Source organism: Canis aureus, chromosome 13, assembly GCF_053574225.1.
Source record: "Canis aureus isolate CA01 chromosome 13, VMU_Caureus_v.1.0, whole genome shotgun sequence".
Classification (NCBI taxonomy): domain Eukaryota; kingdom Metazoa; phylum Chordata; class Mammalia; order Carnivora; family Canidae; genus Canis; species Canis aureus.
Window position 1 is genome coordinate 10,681,196 of NC_135623.1, and position 16,858 is coordinate 10,698,053.

The 16,858-nt window shown below is 45.6% G+C and overlaps 1 long non-coding RNA gene across 10 annotated transcripts in view; it reads left to right on the plus strand.

The window, feature by feature from the left end:
• The window catches only part of LOC144281840 (uncharacterized), a 94,198-nt gene that overhangs the window by 71,835 nt on the left and 5,505 nt on the right, over positions 1-16,858 (plus strand). For 3 of the 10 annotated variants that reach the window (XR_013350239.1, XR_013350238.1, XR_013350242.1), the window contains 3 exons: positions 3,455-3,525; positions 8,680-8,759; positions 16,333-16,767. This is a non-coding gene — a long non-coding RNA (uncharacterized LOC144281840). Of the gene's footprint in view, positions 1-3,454; positions 3,526-8,679; positions 8,764-16,332; positions 16,768-16,858 lie in introns of all 10 variants that reach the window. The other 7 variants (XR_013350245.1, XR_013350247.1, XR_013350240.1 and 4 more) reach the window with 5 other exon arrangements.

Consider the following 16,858-nt stretch of genomic DNA (forward strand, 5'->3'; position numbering starts at 1 on the left):
ACCATTGGCCTGAGAATCAGGAGCCCTGACTTCAGGCTTGAGTTGCTGGGGAAACTTGAACCTCCCTGGGGCCTGTTTTCCCATTTGTACCCAACAGGGGCTGCGTGGGATGATACTGAGCTGGCCTTTCCAATTCAAAAAGTCTGTACACAAATGTGCTGAATCACCCTCCAGTTCATCATTCCTTGAGGTAAAACCAACCCTAAATCTTGGAGCCTGATAGACTTTGAAATTGGCCCTCATTTTAATTCTCAAGTTCTTAGCGTGAGAGCAACATTCAATATGGTTCTGAAATATCTCATGCAAAAAAGTGCCAGAGTCATAGACTGAAATATTTATTTGAATATAAATGAACTCAGATTTGCCAAAATGCGTTCCCCCTGTTGTCATGGACACAAATGCCTGACTTTCTGATTTGCATTTCTTCTCTAATGGGTACAATATGTTTCAGCTCCTCATTGGTGCTGGGATTGGATATGAGAAACTCACCCTTCTGTGAGCTCCCCAAAATGTCAGCCAGTGAGGAACTTTTGTGCCTTGGGTTCTGCTTCCCTGAGCCAGCTGGAAGTAAGTTTGTGTGCCCGTGGGGTCAGGACAGAAGCTCAGAAGACTCCTGGCCCCTCCCAGCCAGCTACTCCGGGAGGAACACAAGCAGTGGGCCCAGGTGCCTCCTACGTATTGCCTCTTGTGGTCCTTCTTCCCGCCTCTTCAGAAGTTCACTTTTGCTCCTTATTCTTGAGTAGTGAGGGTTGCAGGAATTCTTGAGCAGATATTCCTGATCCCTGCCAACAATGCTCTTTGTGATCCCTCTCGGTCCTAGGTTGCCCTCTGCCCTCCCTCTCAGCTCGAGTCCCCAGAATCACATTCTCCCTTGCCGCCTCACCTTGAAAAAGACAATCACCGAATCTCCCAATTATTCCCCCTCCTCTCACTCACTGAGCCTTGTTTTCCATTTCTAAAATGCTAATGGGATCTTGCGTGATTTTTCTTAAAACCCCTTCATGGTCTGACCCTGATGTTAAGATAAAGTCCCAAATCCTTATCACGGCTTTTGAGACCCTGTCCTATCTGGCTCCTGACCCCCTTTTCAATCTCATCTCATGCCATCAGGCCCTGGGCTCACTATACTCCAAGCACATTGGCCATCTTGGCATGTCACCTTCCCCCCTTCATTGCCTTTGCCCATGCTGTTCTCTCACTTGGAGCTTTTTCCTCTCGCCCCCGAGCAGATATTTCTTAGTTTTCAGATTTTACCTTAAATGCCACTTGTTTAGGGAAGTCTTCTCTGATGCCCCGAGTAGGTTATATAATCCCTAGATAAATGTACTTGGCATCCCCTGGCCTTTTCGTCTATGGACTTGTCACAATAGGAATTAAATACTGATCTCGTGTCTAACTTCTCTGCTGATCCGTAAGCCCAGCGATGTTTAGGATCAGGTTTACTCAGTTGGCCATTATATCTCCAGCCCCTTGCAGAGCGTCAGGGACACGGTAGGTGCCAAATAATTATTTGAATGAAAATGAGTTCTTCAGTCTGGTTGTCACAAATTTCTAAATCACAAATCTGACCCTGTAAGCCCCCAACCCACAACTCTCTCCTTCCCTGACAAAACCAAGTAACTCAAACTTAGCTGAGGGCTCATTGGGAGCATGAACAGACAGAGGTCCCCCATGGTCTGACTCCCAGGTCCTCTTCTCAGCCCCATTTCCTCACTCCCTGCCAGACCCTGCACGCCCCACACTTCAGAATCTCCTGACCCACCCATGGCTTCCACACTGAGTCTTGGTGCTTCCTGCTGGGTTTGTTCCCTTCTCCATGGAGAACTTCAGCACACCCTTCATAACCCAGTTTGGATGAAGGAACCAAGGCCTTCCCTCCTCTGAGAAGCCTCTTCCACCCCCAGCCAGCTGGTCCAATCCTGCTGGGTTGTATTACTCACGGGTAAGTTTGTAGTCGGTGTCACTCTCTTGTGAGTTGCTTTAGGACAGGAAGCCTGTCTTATTCTCCTGTGTCACCTGTGATCAGCATGAGATCTGGCCCACAGCCTGATGAGGGAACGCTCTTCTCTTCTCCGCATGCTTTCTCTCTGCTCCTGGACAGGAAAGCACTTCTGCCTCCCCTCGTGCCTGAAGTGCCGCTGCTCCAACCCCTTCCTAACTGTGCCCTGCCACCAGAGGAGACGTTGATATCCGATTGGTCAGAGTGAGGATATTCTCTGGAACAAATTGCACTCATGGTTGGCATGTCTGTGTCTTAAAGGCAGAGACAGAGGCTCTGCCCCTCTCCACACCTGTTAATCCAGCCAAGGCCCACAGTCCCTCCGCCCTCCTCTCTGATGCAGGTTCTGTGCCTCAGCCCCAGAGGTAGGTCACATGGGGCCTGCTCTGAGGGTCTCACCAACCTCACCTTTGGAGATTCAGGCCTCCTGGCAAAGCTTTGCTCCTGTCTCAGTCCTGCATATGAGGGAGTGAGGAAAAGACGTTGGACCCGTGGCCAGTTGCCAGGAATAAAGGGCTGCTTTGTTTCCTATTTGATGATGGTGCCTGGTGCATGTGCTTTACCAGGCAGTCCTTGATGGCCCCCATGGACTCCCTCACGTGGTCACTGAAATAATTCTCAATTCCGAGAGCCTGGGTTCAAATCCTGGCTCAGTACATGCTTGACTGAATGTGAACAAGTGATGAGGCTTGCATTTCCTCACCTAAAAAACAGGGACATCAATAATGTTCACCTCTTAAGGCTTTTGTGAAGATTACTTTTATTTTATTTTTAAAAATTTTATTTATTAGAGAGAGCACAGAAGCAGGGGGAAGGGACAGAGGGAGAGGGAGAAGCAGACCCCCCACTGAGCAGGGAGCCCAACACGCGGATTTATCCCAGGACCCCGAGATTATGATCTGAGCCAAAGGCAGATGCTTCACCGACTGGACTGAGCTACCTAGGTGCCCCTGTGGTGAAGATTGGATGAGAGGTTCTGAGCATGATGCCTGGCTCTCAGGAAGCACCAGGTGACAAAGAGGGACCCGGTTAGGGCGCTGGAGTGTAAGCTCTCCGAGGGCATGAATGCATCAGTCTCTTTCAGGGCTGCATCTTTCACTCCTGGGACTGAGCCTGAGGCAGAGCAGGTGCTTGGTGAATGCTTATTGTGTGAATGTTATTGTTCCTATTGTTAATAACGTGTAGGAGGCACTCAGTAAAGCTTTGAAAATGAATGAATGGATACATGCACGTCTCTCCAAAGCCAGTCTCTGATACACAGGCTCACTAAAAAGATAGAAAAGAGTCTGTTTTAATAAAATCAAGCACAGACCAGGGAGACCTCTCTACTTTGCAGTTATCTGAAATGTCAGCAGAATTTTCTAGATTTGGATAGCACTGGCATTTTGGAACAGTCACGTGATGGGAACTCCTTCCTCCTTTCCACACGACTCTCTGGCCTCCTTCCTGTCTCAGATTCTCTCCTGGGTCCTGTGACACAGATGCACCAGGCACCATCCCGGCCCCGAGGAGCTCCAGGCTCACAGGTGAGTCCCTGGGCAGCCCTGGGGTCATGGTCTCAGGTACCCACCATGTGCTGTCGTCCAGCTCCAGCTCTGTCCCTTCCTTGCGAGTCCCCTGAGGATGCCCCTTCCTCTCTCTAGGAACTTCCATGATGGGTTTGGACTAGGTCAGTAGTGTCCCCTCTTCGGAGCAGAGGAACTCTTTGTTCTAGTAAAAATCCTATGTGGAAAATGAGGCTGCCTTGGTGGCGCCGTTGGGTAAGCTCCGATTCTTGGTTTTTGGCTCAGGTTGTGAGCTCGGGTTCGTGGAATGGAGCCCCACCTCAGGCTCCATGCTCAAGCCTGGAGTCTGCTTGGGTTTCCCTTTCTCCCTCTCCTTCCTGCTCTCTCTCTCTCTAAAATAACTAAATTGTAAAAAAACAAAACAAAACAAAAAACAGTACAAGTGAGGGTAAAAGCAGATACAAGGGAGCTGCCAGGACCGGGATGGTGGAGGCTGGCTCTGCCCACAGTCCCAGTCCCTGCCCTCCCTTTCCGACCCCCCCACCTCAGGAGTGCTGAGGGTGGGAACACAAGGTCCCTCCAGCATTATTCATGATCCTGTGGTCCTGGACTGCCCAAGATTTCCTTGTTTTTTTTTTTTTTTTTTTTTTTTTGTTTTTTTTTGTTTTTTTTGTTTGTTAAATATATGTTTATCTTCAAATAGTTTTTAGATTGAGGGAAGAGGTGAGAGGAGAGTACAGAGAGTTGCCATAGAACCCACACTGAATTTTCCCTGTAATTAACCACTCACGTCAGCATGGAGTGTCTGTCACAACGCACGAGCTGGTATCGACCCACTGCTACTAACCGAAATCCATACTTCACGAAGACTTCCTTAGTTTTCCCTTAATGTCTTTCCCCTGTCCCTGGACACCACCTAGGACATCACATTCCATCTACTCATCGTGGCTTCTCTGGCTCCTCGTGGCTGGGATAGTTTCTGAGCTTTCCCTTTTTTGGATGATCTTGACAGTTTGCAGAGTACTGGTCAGGTATTTTGTAGACTGTCCCTCAGTTGGGATTTGCCTGATATTTTTCTCATGATTAGTCTGGGGTTATGGGTTTTTGGAGGGAGATCCCAGGGGTGAATGCCATTCTCATCACATCATTATCAAGAGTCTATCCCATCCGTGTGACTTATCACTGCTCCATCAGTTGGCTGAGGCATGTTGGTTGGTTTCTCCACTGAAAAGTCACTCTCCATCCCCACTTTCCTTACTCTGTACTCTTCGAAAGGACACCACTATGACTTGAGGGTGGGGAATTTTACTCCACTTCCTTGAGGACAGAGGATATACGTAAATTATCTGGGATTCTTTTGCACCAAAGATTTGTCTCTTCTCCCCCACTTATTTATGGTTCACTCATTTATTTATCTCTGTATAGATTCATATTTATTTTATATTTTGGGTTATAATCCAATACTATTTTATTTGTTGCTCAGATCATATCCAAAGGGTTCTGATTTCAGAAGAGCTTGGGTACCGGCTGGTTCTGCCCCCAGAAAGAGCTCATCAGTGAGGAGACAGCGTTTGGTGCAGGAGGAGGGATGGGGCTATTGGTTATGGAGGCCTCCACTCCATCTGTGCTCTGTGCTGGAGGAGGGGTCTCTGGCAGCTGCTGCTGAGGATATTTTTGGGGGGGGTTGGGAGAAGTGGAGGTGATCCCCACCCCTACTCACCACCCTCAAAGAATCAGAAGAGAACTAAAGAGCTAAAGAAAAGCTTGCTTAGCTGGAGCCCACTCTCTGTTCCCCTGAATGGTTTTGACGGTGGAATTTAAAGGGGCAGTAACGTGTACTCACACCATCTTCTGTTATTTGTGTCACATGTTGAAAACCTTGTTGGGTAAACTGGGGAGCAAAGCAAAAGGAAACCCTCAATGATTTCACCTGCATGCAGATCTCAGAAGCAAGTCCTCCTTAGTGAGAGAAAACAGAAGTGGGGTGTACATGCGTGTGTGGACCTGTGTTAAGATTGGTCCTGATGATTCACAGCATCTGCAGATGGAACAGGACCCCAATATTGAGGATTTAGCTGCAGGAGAGGGCTGTTGGAGGAAGGAGACCCGAGTTCCAGTCCCTGCCCCATCGTCAGCTTGCCGTGTGACACTGGGCAGATGCCACATGCCACACATCTCTAGGTCTTGGATTCCTCACCCGTAAAGTGTGGAGGTTAGGAGCAAAAAGAATATAACATCAGGAACGAGGCCAGTGACAATACTGCCTTTTTGAGGGTGTTACTATGTAGTAGATGCCCCATTAAGTGCTCTGTACGCATCATCTCCACGACAGACCTGAGACGTCAGGGGTTTTGTTCTCATTTGAGGACAGGTTGATGAGGAAACAGGTTCAGGCATGGTGAGGCCAATAGATCAGGAAACAGTTGCCACTGAAAAGACAGTTTGTTACTCACAATTCCCAAGAGGGAAGCAGGGCCAGAAGAGGAAGCACCCGGGTAGGTCAGGCATGCTGTCTGGGCTGAAGAGAACATAGTTGATGTCCAGGCTGGGATTTGAATTTTCTCTCCAGGACTGGGATTTTTATGATTGAGAACCCAGGTACTGGGGCAGATTCCCGGGGCTGCGATGCTGTGCAGCTCAGGCCATTTGCATCAGCTTTCTGAGCCTCCACTCTCCCATCTGTAAACAGGCTCAGCAATAGAATTTTCTAAGAGGATGGAGGCTCTGCCATCTAAGAGCTGGTCCTTGAAGGAAAACCCTTGCAGGGGAGCTGAGACAGGTTCAGGATGCAAATGCAGACAGTTCAAGCTCATTAATTCTGACTTCAGTGGTTTGCAGTCTGGGATGATTTGAAGCCAGTAAAACTAGGCTTCCTTTTCACTATTAATAAGAGTGTAAACAAGATTAGGGGGCGAGTGCAGGGAAGCTAAGGTAGGCCATTGTTATCATAATATTGCAAGGGAATGTTAATTCACACAAGCAAACAAACTATTTTCAACTACTTTGAGGCTGCTGTTTACATATCAACAGTGTGCTAATTGCAAATGACTCTTTCTCAGTGCAGAGCTGGGTCTACTCTGTTAGCTTTTGGTGGGGGAATTTTTTACATTTGAAGACTTCTCTTTAAAACTACTGTGTAAGTTGGGCTTTTCTTTTTACCTTGTTGTTACCAACCATCGGAGGATCCCCAAGATTCAGGGAGGGTGCTCACAGGAGAGCACTGCCTTGCACAGAGGTGAGCAGAGGCTGATGGGGAGCTACGGAGAGCTGTGGGCATGGAGGTGCCTGAGCAAAGGCTTCCCAGGAGAATTGACCATCTGCTTGGGTCTAGAAGGGTGATGGGTTTGGCTTGATCTGGGACCAATTCCTGAACTCACACCCTGTCTCACCTGTCCTGTGCACCCCACTTGTCTGGCCATCTCCCCATTCGTTCGTTGCCCTACCTTTCACATGGCACTCAGCTGCTAGATAAGAGCCCAAGGGGCTGTCGCTGTAGGGAGGGGCAATGTACTCCTGGGGCAATGTAGCTGGACATTGTGGAATATGGGAAGCCCAAAGAATTGCCCCTCTTTTGAATGCATACGCAAGATGTTAGGGTAGGAGGGTATGTAGTAGTTCTCAAATCTGGCTGCATATTAGAATCACCTGGGAAGCTTTTAAAAAAAATTGAATTCCCAGGTTCCACCCCAGATCAATTAAGTCAGTAGGGTAGAGGATCACAGCTGTAGAGTTTATTACTTACATTGCTCAAAGGGATGCTTGATCCCATTATATCTCACATGGCTGTCACACTTTTCTGTGTGTTTTCTTTGCTTCTCCCTCATTAACAAGCGTAACGAATTCATTACTTCCATTAAGTCAGCCAACCTTTATTGAGTGTCTGCTTTATACCAGGCATGATACCATAATTTGGAGGGCCAAAGATGAATGACACAGTTCCTGCCCTCAGGACTTCGTAACTGGGGAGAGAGAAGTGTGCAAAGAAAATAGTATTCTGGTGTGGCCAGTGCTGTCATGGAGGAGGGGCACCATTGTGCAGGAGCACCGAGGAGACAGTGAAGGACTCAGTCTGGAGGGGATGGGGAACATTTCCTAGAAGAGCTAGCATTGAGGGTGAACCTTGAAAAGATAGTAGGAATTCTCTGGGCTAAGGGAACTTTGGGCAGAGGGAACAGTATGAGCAAAGGGCAGGAAGTATGAAGCTGGGTTGTGCATTTATCACTCTGTGTCGGGCACGGTGTGGAGCACTTCACCTTCATGAACTCTTCCTAATCCCACAAGGTAAGAACTCGTTTTACTTCCAGTTTACAAATTAGGAAACTGAGGCAAAGGGAAGTTGAACAGTGTGACTAAAGTCCCACAATTGGTAAGTGGGGAAGTTGAGATGGAAACCAAGCTGCACCCAACCCCAGAGCAAGAACTAGATGAGGAGGATGTGGGGAGGTGGGTGGGGGTGGGTAGCAGGGCAGGATGTGTGACAAGGGTAATGCTCACAATAGGATCTTACATTTATCCACTGTTTATCTGGTGCACCATGATTTCTTTTTTCTTTTTTCTTTTTTTCCCCAAAAGAAAATTTCAAGCAGACTCCATGCTGAGCCAGAGCCTGACACAGGGCTCAATCCCATGAGCCTAAGATTAAGGCCTGAGCTGGAACCAAGGGTCAGACACTCAAGCAACAGAGTCACCCAGGCAGCCCAGTACATCATGATTTCTAAAACACATTTCTTTACTTGGGTGCCCAACACTTCCTGAGTGGACCGATTTTCAATGCACTACCTCTCAGCCCTCTCTGGAGCCAGATGGATACAGGAAGGGCAGCCAGGGCTCTGAGCCAGTGGCAGGGTTAGCAGGGCCTCTGCATGGTGGTCACTGGCCTTGGAGCTCCCAGGCTAGGCTGTGGGGCCCTCTGGCTCTGACTGAGGAAGTGCTGCACATTGCCTGGGGTACAAAGTGCATAATTTGATGATTTGGGGGATTCCTGTGTCATTCATTGATCTGGAGTGTCATTCATTGATCTGGAGAAATATACACTCATTTTGGTGCCACCTTTGGGTCCCCACTTAAATACCCATAGTTTGTCTGAGGTCTTCCCTGGTTGTGATAATGTATATATATCTTTTGTAAGAATGACTTTTTTTTTTTTTTTTTTTTTTTTTTTTTTTTTTGTGGCAGAGCTAAGACATTGCGTTTAAAAAGCAAGAGCTCTGGGCTTGCTTTTTGGAGTCAGTGGAGCTGGTCTTGCTATTAGGACAGTAAGTAAGTGACCTGCTCTTAAGGGCAGGAGGGGTAAGATGGTCTCACAGTGTGCAGGGTCATTCTGCTTCTTAGAACTCAGTTGGGGGGTCATTTGTAATTCTGGAGACTGGTTTTGAGGGACACGGACCCCTTGGTACTATAACAGAGCTCAGGTGGAAAGCTATAATCACAATATGTTACCCTGACAAAAGTGAAGACTTGTTTAAAATACGTATCTCTGAGAATCCTCTCTTGCAGAGACAAATGAAGCAATTTGAGGAATAGGCTCAGTCTATGTTAAACACAAAGGGGATGAGAGAATTAATTAAAGGGGAGGGGCGGGATTGATCTCTGTGCTTGAAGCCATGAGCCTTGGTTTGACACATCCCTGACAACCTCTGATGCCTGTGCCGGGACACACCTTAGAACGTGTCCTCTGCACAATGCACTGGAGAAATGAGATTAGCAGGCATCGTAGGAGGCATTAACGGACGGTGGTTCTTGCACAGGGCAAGTCTATGTAGCATCTGAGCAAGAACTAGAAAAAGGAGTCCCTTCTGGAAGGAAACAGCCTTGAGAGTGCCCAGCTTGGCAAGTGATGAGAAGCTGGTTTCTCTTATCCCTCTGCTCTCTTGGCCAAGTGCCTTCGTGGAAACTGTACACCTGTGCCTGGCAGCGGGGGGCCTGAGGTTGCGGTTGGTCCTCTCTCTGTCTCTCTGCCTCAGCCCAGAACAAACATGTGGCTGGATAGGAGCCACAGAAGCCAAGAGGAGGTGGAATCTGGTGGCCTGCCAAAGACATCTCATCACATTCTTCCCCCAGGACTACCTGAAAAAAGCCACGGGCCTGAGGACTGACCTTCTTGAGAAGCTCTCCTGTGCTGACACTGGCAACATCACCAGGGAATCATTTGGAGGCACCTCCTGTGTGCCAGAGGATGTCTTCAGAGCCAGGCAGCGTATTGGTTTCCTGTTGCTGCTGTAAGGAATGACCACAAATTTAGTGGCTTAAAATGACACAAATTTATTCTCTTCATGTTCTGGAAGTACAAAAGTCCAAAATGGACTTATTGTTTAAAATCAAGGTATCGGCAGGGCTGCATTCCTTTTGGAGGCTCTTCAGGAGAATCTGTTCCCTTGCCTTTCCTAACTCCTGGAGGCTGTCTATACTCTTTGGCTAGGACCCCTTGCTTCATCTTCCAAGCCAGCTGTATAGCATTTTCATGTCTTTCTCTTTGACCTTTCTGCCTCTCTCTTATAAGGACCCTTGTGATTAATTGTGATTATCTCAGGTAATTGAGTATTGTCTATCTCAAGATCCTTAAAAGTCACATCTGTAAAGTGCTCTCTGCTGTGTAAGGTAACATCATCACAAATTCCCAGACCCAGGACTAAGACATGGACTTCTTTGGGGGTCCATTATTCTGTCTACCACAACACTTATATGTTGCCTTTGTTTGTTTGTTTCCAATGTCTGTGTCTCCATCAGATTGTCAGCTTCTGGAGGGTAAGAATTGTATACATTTTGTATGGTTGGCATGTTTCACATTACTTAACACAGTTGCTGTTGGCAAATACTAATTCTTGAACAAATACATCCTGACCTCTTCAGGGTTATGGGTAAGGTCACCGAAGCCTAGAGAGATGTGCGGCTTGTTTCAAGTCTTATCAATCTTGTGGCAGAGCTGGGTTCAGAACCCAAGTCATAAAAGTCTTTCCACTTTCCCTAAATAGATAGTGGTCCAAAGTCTCAGCATACAAGATAGCCTATCCTTTTCCCATAGGATGACATGGACATTCCTCCAACCCTGCTGGCTGGGGTTGTTTAGAAGGACATTACCTATCCAAATGGAGTATAAAGAAGAATCCAAGCTATGGAGTCTCTAAGACATAGGTCTAAGTTCTGCTTCCACTTATAGCAGTTAGCTATTGCTGTATAACCAACCTCCCCATAACCTAGTGGCTTAAAACAACAATAATTTATAATTTCTCATTTGTCTGTGGGTTGGCAGTTTGTTAATCTAGACCTGACTTGATTGACCTTGGCTTGGTTTGCTCATGTCTGTGGTCACCTACTAGGTGAGCTGGGGACTGGCTGGCCTGGGATGGCCCAAGCTGGGACAAATCAGCTTTGTTCCATGTAGTCTCTTATCCTCCAGTGGGTAATCCTAGGCACGTAGTCGTGACCACGGCAGGTTCTGGGAGAGAGAGTAGGAGTGTACCAGCTCAGAACTGGTGTGTTATTACTTTTGCCACATCCTCTTGGCCAAAGCAAATCAGACACTAGATTCAAGGGGATATGGACATGTCCCCACTTCCTTTAGGGGAGGATCTACAAAGTCACAGTCCTGATACAGGAAGGGGTAGAAAATTAGGGACAACTGTATAGTTAGTGTACCCCATGCTTTGACCCCATGACAGTCAAGTTTCTTAATTCTTTGATTCTCTAGTTTCCTCACCTGGAAAATGGGGAAATAGTAATAATATTACACTGTGGTGAGGATTAAATGAGATGGAACTCGTGAAACCCTTAGCAATGCCTGGCATGGTGCTCAGTAATGATAGCAGTGGCTGTGCCTAATAAGATCAGCAATTACTCTTGTTTTTGTTATTGTTATTACATAATAATTGTTCCTATTATTGTAGTTTCTACGTAGCAGAAAAACCATGGTCCTAATAAGAGATAACAGATGCTGGCGGGATGTATCTCACTTCATGGGGACAGGAAGGAGGCCAGAACATGGCTGTTTCTCAGGTTACTGAGAACCTTTTATCTTTCTTCCATTTCATAAGGATAAATATGAAGGGCCCCTGGGTGGCTCAGTCGGTTAAGCATCCGACTCTTGATTTTGGCTCCGGCAGGTCATGATTTCAGGGTAGGATCGAGCCCTGCATGAAGCTCAGAGCTTTTGGGGGGGAGGGCTCTGCTTGAGATTCTCTCCCTCTCTGCCCTTCCCCCTACTAGCACGCAGAGCACTCCCTTTCTCTCAAATAAATGAATCTTTAGAAAAAGGATAAATATGAATATAGCATTTAGGGACAGCGTGGGACTTGAATTCAGAGGACCTGGATCCACGTATTAGATCTTCATCCTATTAGCTGTGAGAATTTGGACAAATTTTACTGTACCTCCCTGATTCTCAATTTCTTTCCCTATAAAATGGAGCTAATAGTACCTATTTCCCTAGTCTGTTAGGCGAGCTGACTCAGTTGCGACAGGTAAAGAAGAGTTCTGCAAGCTGGAAAACACTAGGCAAATATTCCTTATTATCGATCAGTCCTTTCCTTCTTGTCATCTGCATCTGTGCCCTCAAAGGCCTAGGCTGTCTCAGGATGATGAGCTTTAAGAAGATGATGGAAATTTCTTGGCTCTCTGGTTATCTGTGAGCAGGAAACTTATCTTAACTTGTGTGATTTTCCAGCAGTTATCCAAGCTTAAAAGTTTCATAAAAGGGGACAAATTCCAAATGTTCAACCTTCTAAAATCAAAAGAAATGACTCACAGGTCATTAGCATCCCTGGAACATAGTGGCTTCTGTTTTATTGCTATTAAGTAGGATTTAGCTCTATTTTATTAAGGCAATTTTTACAATCATGTGAGAGGTTAATGCATTTCGCACATAATCCACTGCCTAGCTCACTAAATGCTGAACCCATTAAAGCCAAGCCATACAGGGGAAGGCTTCAAGACAGAGTGACAAATTATGGGTGGTGTGCAATGAGTGACTAAAAGTATCTGAGGGTGTTTTTTTTTTTTTCTCCGAAATTTAAAATTTGTTCTCAAGCAGGAAAATAATTGGGCTGTCCTAGCAAAAGTACTTATGTAGGAGCATATGGCTGCAGCTGGTAAGCCCTGATGGGCAGTAATGGACTCTTGCCCAGGTGCCAAAGTTCTGAGAGAGTATCCCTTCAACAATTCCTAGCCCCCTGGCCACTTAGGTCTTCTTTTATGATTTTTCTACATCTTGGGACCTGAAAGGCAGTATCTGCCAGGAATTCTGCATTTATTAAGCAATAATGGATTGCCCCACCCTCTGTACTCTCTTCATGGAAGACAGAGCCGGTTGGAGTTTTGAGCAGTAGCAGGTCATAGTGATCACGTGGGTATCTGAAGCCTGGAGAAGGAGGCAGGAGCCAGATCATGGAATACTTTGTAAATTTTTTAGAGTAAATATGTAGACATTTGGGGTAAATATCTAGGGGTGGGATAGTTGGGTCAAATAAGCAGCCTCTGTTTAACCTCTCTCATATATTTTGCCTTCCTACCAGTAACGTATGATCATTCCAGGCTGCATCTTTGAAATCGGAGCCATTCTGGCGGGTTTCTAGTGGCATCTCTAGTGGTGTTATAATTTGTGTTTTCCTAGGGACGAGGGACATTGACATCTATCTGTGTATGTGATGAGGTCAGGATTTTAAACAGTGGACGCAGAGAATCCGATCTGTGTTTTAGGTTCTCGAACCAAGATGGAACTAAGATCTTGAATCTGATTTCTTCTCATCATCCCCGCTGAAGTGCTGCAACCGAAGGGACAGGGAAATTCCTTTTTTTTTTTAAATTTTTATTTATTTATTTGTATTTTTTTTTAATTGGAGTTCGATTTGCCAACATATAGCATAACACCCAGTGCTCATCCCGTCAAGTGCCCCACTCAGCGCCCATCACCCAGTCACCCCATCCCCTCACCCACCTCCCTTTCCACCACCCCTTATTCGTTTCCCAGAGTCAGGAGTCTCCCATGTTCTGTCTCCCTCTCTGATATTTCCCACTCATTTTCTCTCCTTTCCCCTTTATTCCCTTTCACTATTTTTTATATCTCCCAAATGAATGAGACCATATAATGTTTGTCCTTCTCTGATGGACTTACTTCACTCAGCATTGTACCCTCCAGTTCCATCCACGTTGAAGCAAATAGTGGGTATTTGTCGTTTCTAATGGCTGAGTAATGTTCCATTGTATACATAGACCACATCTTCTTTATCCATTCATCTGTCGAAGGACACCGGGGCTCCTTCCACAGTTTGGCTATTGTGGACATTGCTGCTATAAACATTGGGGTGCAGGGGCACAGGGAAATTCTACATAATTTCTGAAAACCACAAAAAGGTCCTAGCCACTTCTTTGAAACCTCTGAGAGTTTTAGCAAAATAAAATTGGAAGCGGAGAGCACAGTAGAGGTAGGTACTGGCTGCTTGCTCTGCTATCCTTTGGTTGGTGGAATGAATGAAACAGTTTTACTCTGCCCCACTGCTTAGCTCTTCTTGGATCTAGCATTCTATGTTAGAAACTCCCGATGGCAGAGGAAGGGGTAAGGCTCAGTCCTCTAATACCCACACCTGAGACTGCAAAAAAAATTCCAAACAAACAAAAACCACCCCTGGTTGTACCATAATATCTATTGTTTCCTTCTTTCATAGCAGTAGCGTTTTTAGCTGGTCAGATGGCCACTCAGAATAAGAATTACATTTCCTAGCCTCCCTTACAGTTAGGTATGTTTATATGATTATAGAGGTTTAGTCTCTGGAATGTAAGTAGAAATGGTAATGGTCATCTCCAGGAAATACTGTGTGTGTGTGTGTGTGTGTGTGTGGATGTGGGTGTGGGTGTTGGCAGGACTGAGGGAGAGAGAAAATCCCGAGGAATCTGTATGCCCAGGGTGGAGTCCGACACTGGGCTCATCATGAGGCTTGATCCCACCACCCAGCAATCATGACCTGAGCTGAAATCAAGAGTCAGGCGCTTAACTGGCTGAGCCACCCAGGTACCCCACCAGGAAGTGTTCTTAAAGAGAGAGTGTATAAATTTTCCCCACCTTCCTACTGCTGGATGGATTCTGGACTTGAGGGCTGGAGTTGAAGCATTCTCTTTAGACTATGAGGTAAGACCCTATGCTGAGGAAGATAGAGCAATAAGACTGAATGAGCCAAGACCCCTGACACTGTGGAACGTTGAATCAAAGCTAGACTGACAGCTTCTGGATTTCTGTTTCTTGAGAGAGAAATAAGCTTATATCTTATTTAAGGCACTGTTGTTTTGTCATTTGCAGCTGAAGTTAATTTTAATTTATAAATCCTAATTCCTCATTGCTGTTGGTCACTTTCAGGAAAGGTATAGTGACCTACTAATTACCAGCAGATTATCCAAAGTGAACTAACTATAAATGTCATCAACAAGTATGAGGAAATGGTGAGAAGATGCTGGTTTTGTGAAAAGACTTAGCAATTCAAAGAGAGGGGCTAGAAAACCAGTCTGAACATTGAGCATAAACAGTGTACTCGGTGGAAAGGGTATTTGAAAAAGCCCTCTTAATTGTGTGAGATGCTGTTATGTTGATTTTTAAAAGATCAATCTGAAAACAATAAGGAGTTCTTAGAAAGAAAGACATGATTTCCATTGGTTTCTACGCTATCAAGGCTATGCATCGCCAAATGGAAACGTCAAAGAAGAGCCTGATGAATTAAAAAACTAGCTTGAGAAACTCTCCCAAAGCTCAGATGAAGATTTTGAAGAGATAGAACGGAAGTGCCAAACGAAAGGGAAAAGAACTTCAGAACGAATGGGGGAATACAAATAAAAATAGGCCTGGAGACTCAGATCCAGGAAATTCACTGTCCATTTAATGGAGGTTTCAGATGCAGAGAGCTTTATAGAAGTGAAGCTGTAATTGAAGAAGAGACTGTCCTTGAATTGAAAAAAACAAAACAAAACAAATACATCTTCAAATAGCAATCTCCACAAAGGGTTGGAGAGGAGCACTGAAGGAAGTTCAAAACTTTAGAGATTATCGGAAAGGTATCACTAGTATCAGAAAAACCAATAAGATTCAGATTGTTCAATAAGTTCAGATTGTTGACTGATTTATCTTCAAATTGTGCTCAAATATGATGGAAAATATAAAGTTCAGAGAATAAGTAATTGTGACTGTACTTTCTCCTATAAACTATTAAAATAATAACAGTCTTGGTTACTTACTATGAGACAGGGACTGTTCAAAGCATATTGGTTGAATTATTTCATTTAGCTCTCATGGCAACCTCAAAAGGTGGGCACTATCATCCTTTTTACAGACGAGGAAGTTGAGGCACAGAGAGGTAAATAACTTGCTCAAGGCTACACAGTAAAGGCAGAAGGGACACAGTATGAACTCAGCTCATGGTTTTTTTATTTTTTATTTTTTATTTTTTATTTGTTTATTTGAGAAAGAGCGAGCAAGAGCACGCACAAGCAGGGCGAGGGGCAGAAGCAGAGGGAGAAGCAGGCTCCTCGCTGAGCAGGGAGCCAGACATAGGTTTCCATCCCAGGACCCTGAGATCATGACCTAAGCTGAAGGCAGACACTTCAACTGACTGAGACACCCAAGCGCAACCTCAGCTCACGCTCTTAACTACCAAACTACACTACTTCCTAAAACAAGTTGAGGAATATTAATCTAGTAGAAGAACCAGACTTTAATCAATGCCTGTTAAGCTGCAACTATGATAAGTGCCAGTAGGGGGTGCTGTAGAGTTTTCATGCCTGGGAATCCAGCCTGACGCTTCACAGATGAATGGCGTGTAGTTACTGCTTATTGAATGCTTTTTTTTCTACCAGATACTGAGCATCATCCAAAGGGGAAAACTAGAGGAAGGATCTGGGGTGACGATCTTCTACTTACATGGAGCACAGAGACACTCAGACTTGGGAGGAACCGTGTCTGTCAGAGGAGAGTATTATCTCCACCACATCCAGTGTCGGCTTATAAACCCCACCAACAGGGAGCTCACTACCTCTTGCGGTACTCTGCATCGTCATTGAGCACCTGGACCCCAAACAGTCCCAGACTTCAAATCTGAGGTTGTCCTGAGCTAGAAGATGATCACAGAGTCTTGGCTGGTTAACAATAAAGATAGAGGAACAATGTGCTTCCCCAAAGGACAGGCATGCTTATAATGGAAAAAGGAAGTGTTCATGAGGGCCGTGATGCAGCTTCCCAGAGGCTGATCTTGTAATCACACCTCCTGGATGTCCAGAGTAGCCTCTAGTGCTGTGAGTCTCTTGATTTCCTGATTCACGTATTTACTCCTTCACACTACCATTCATGGATTTTTTTTTTTGTACACACCTCCATTCATTCACT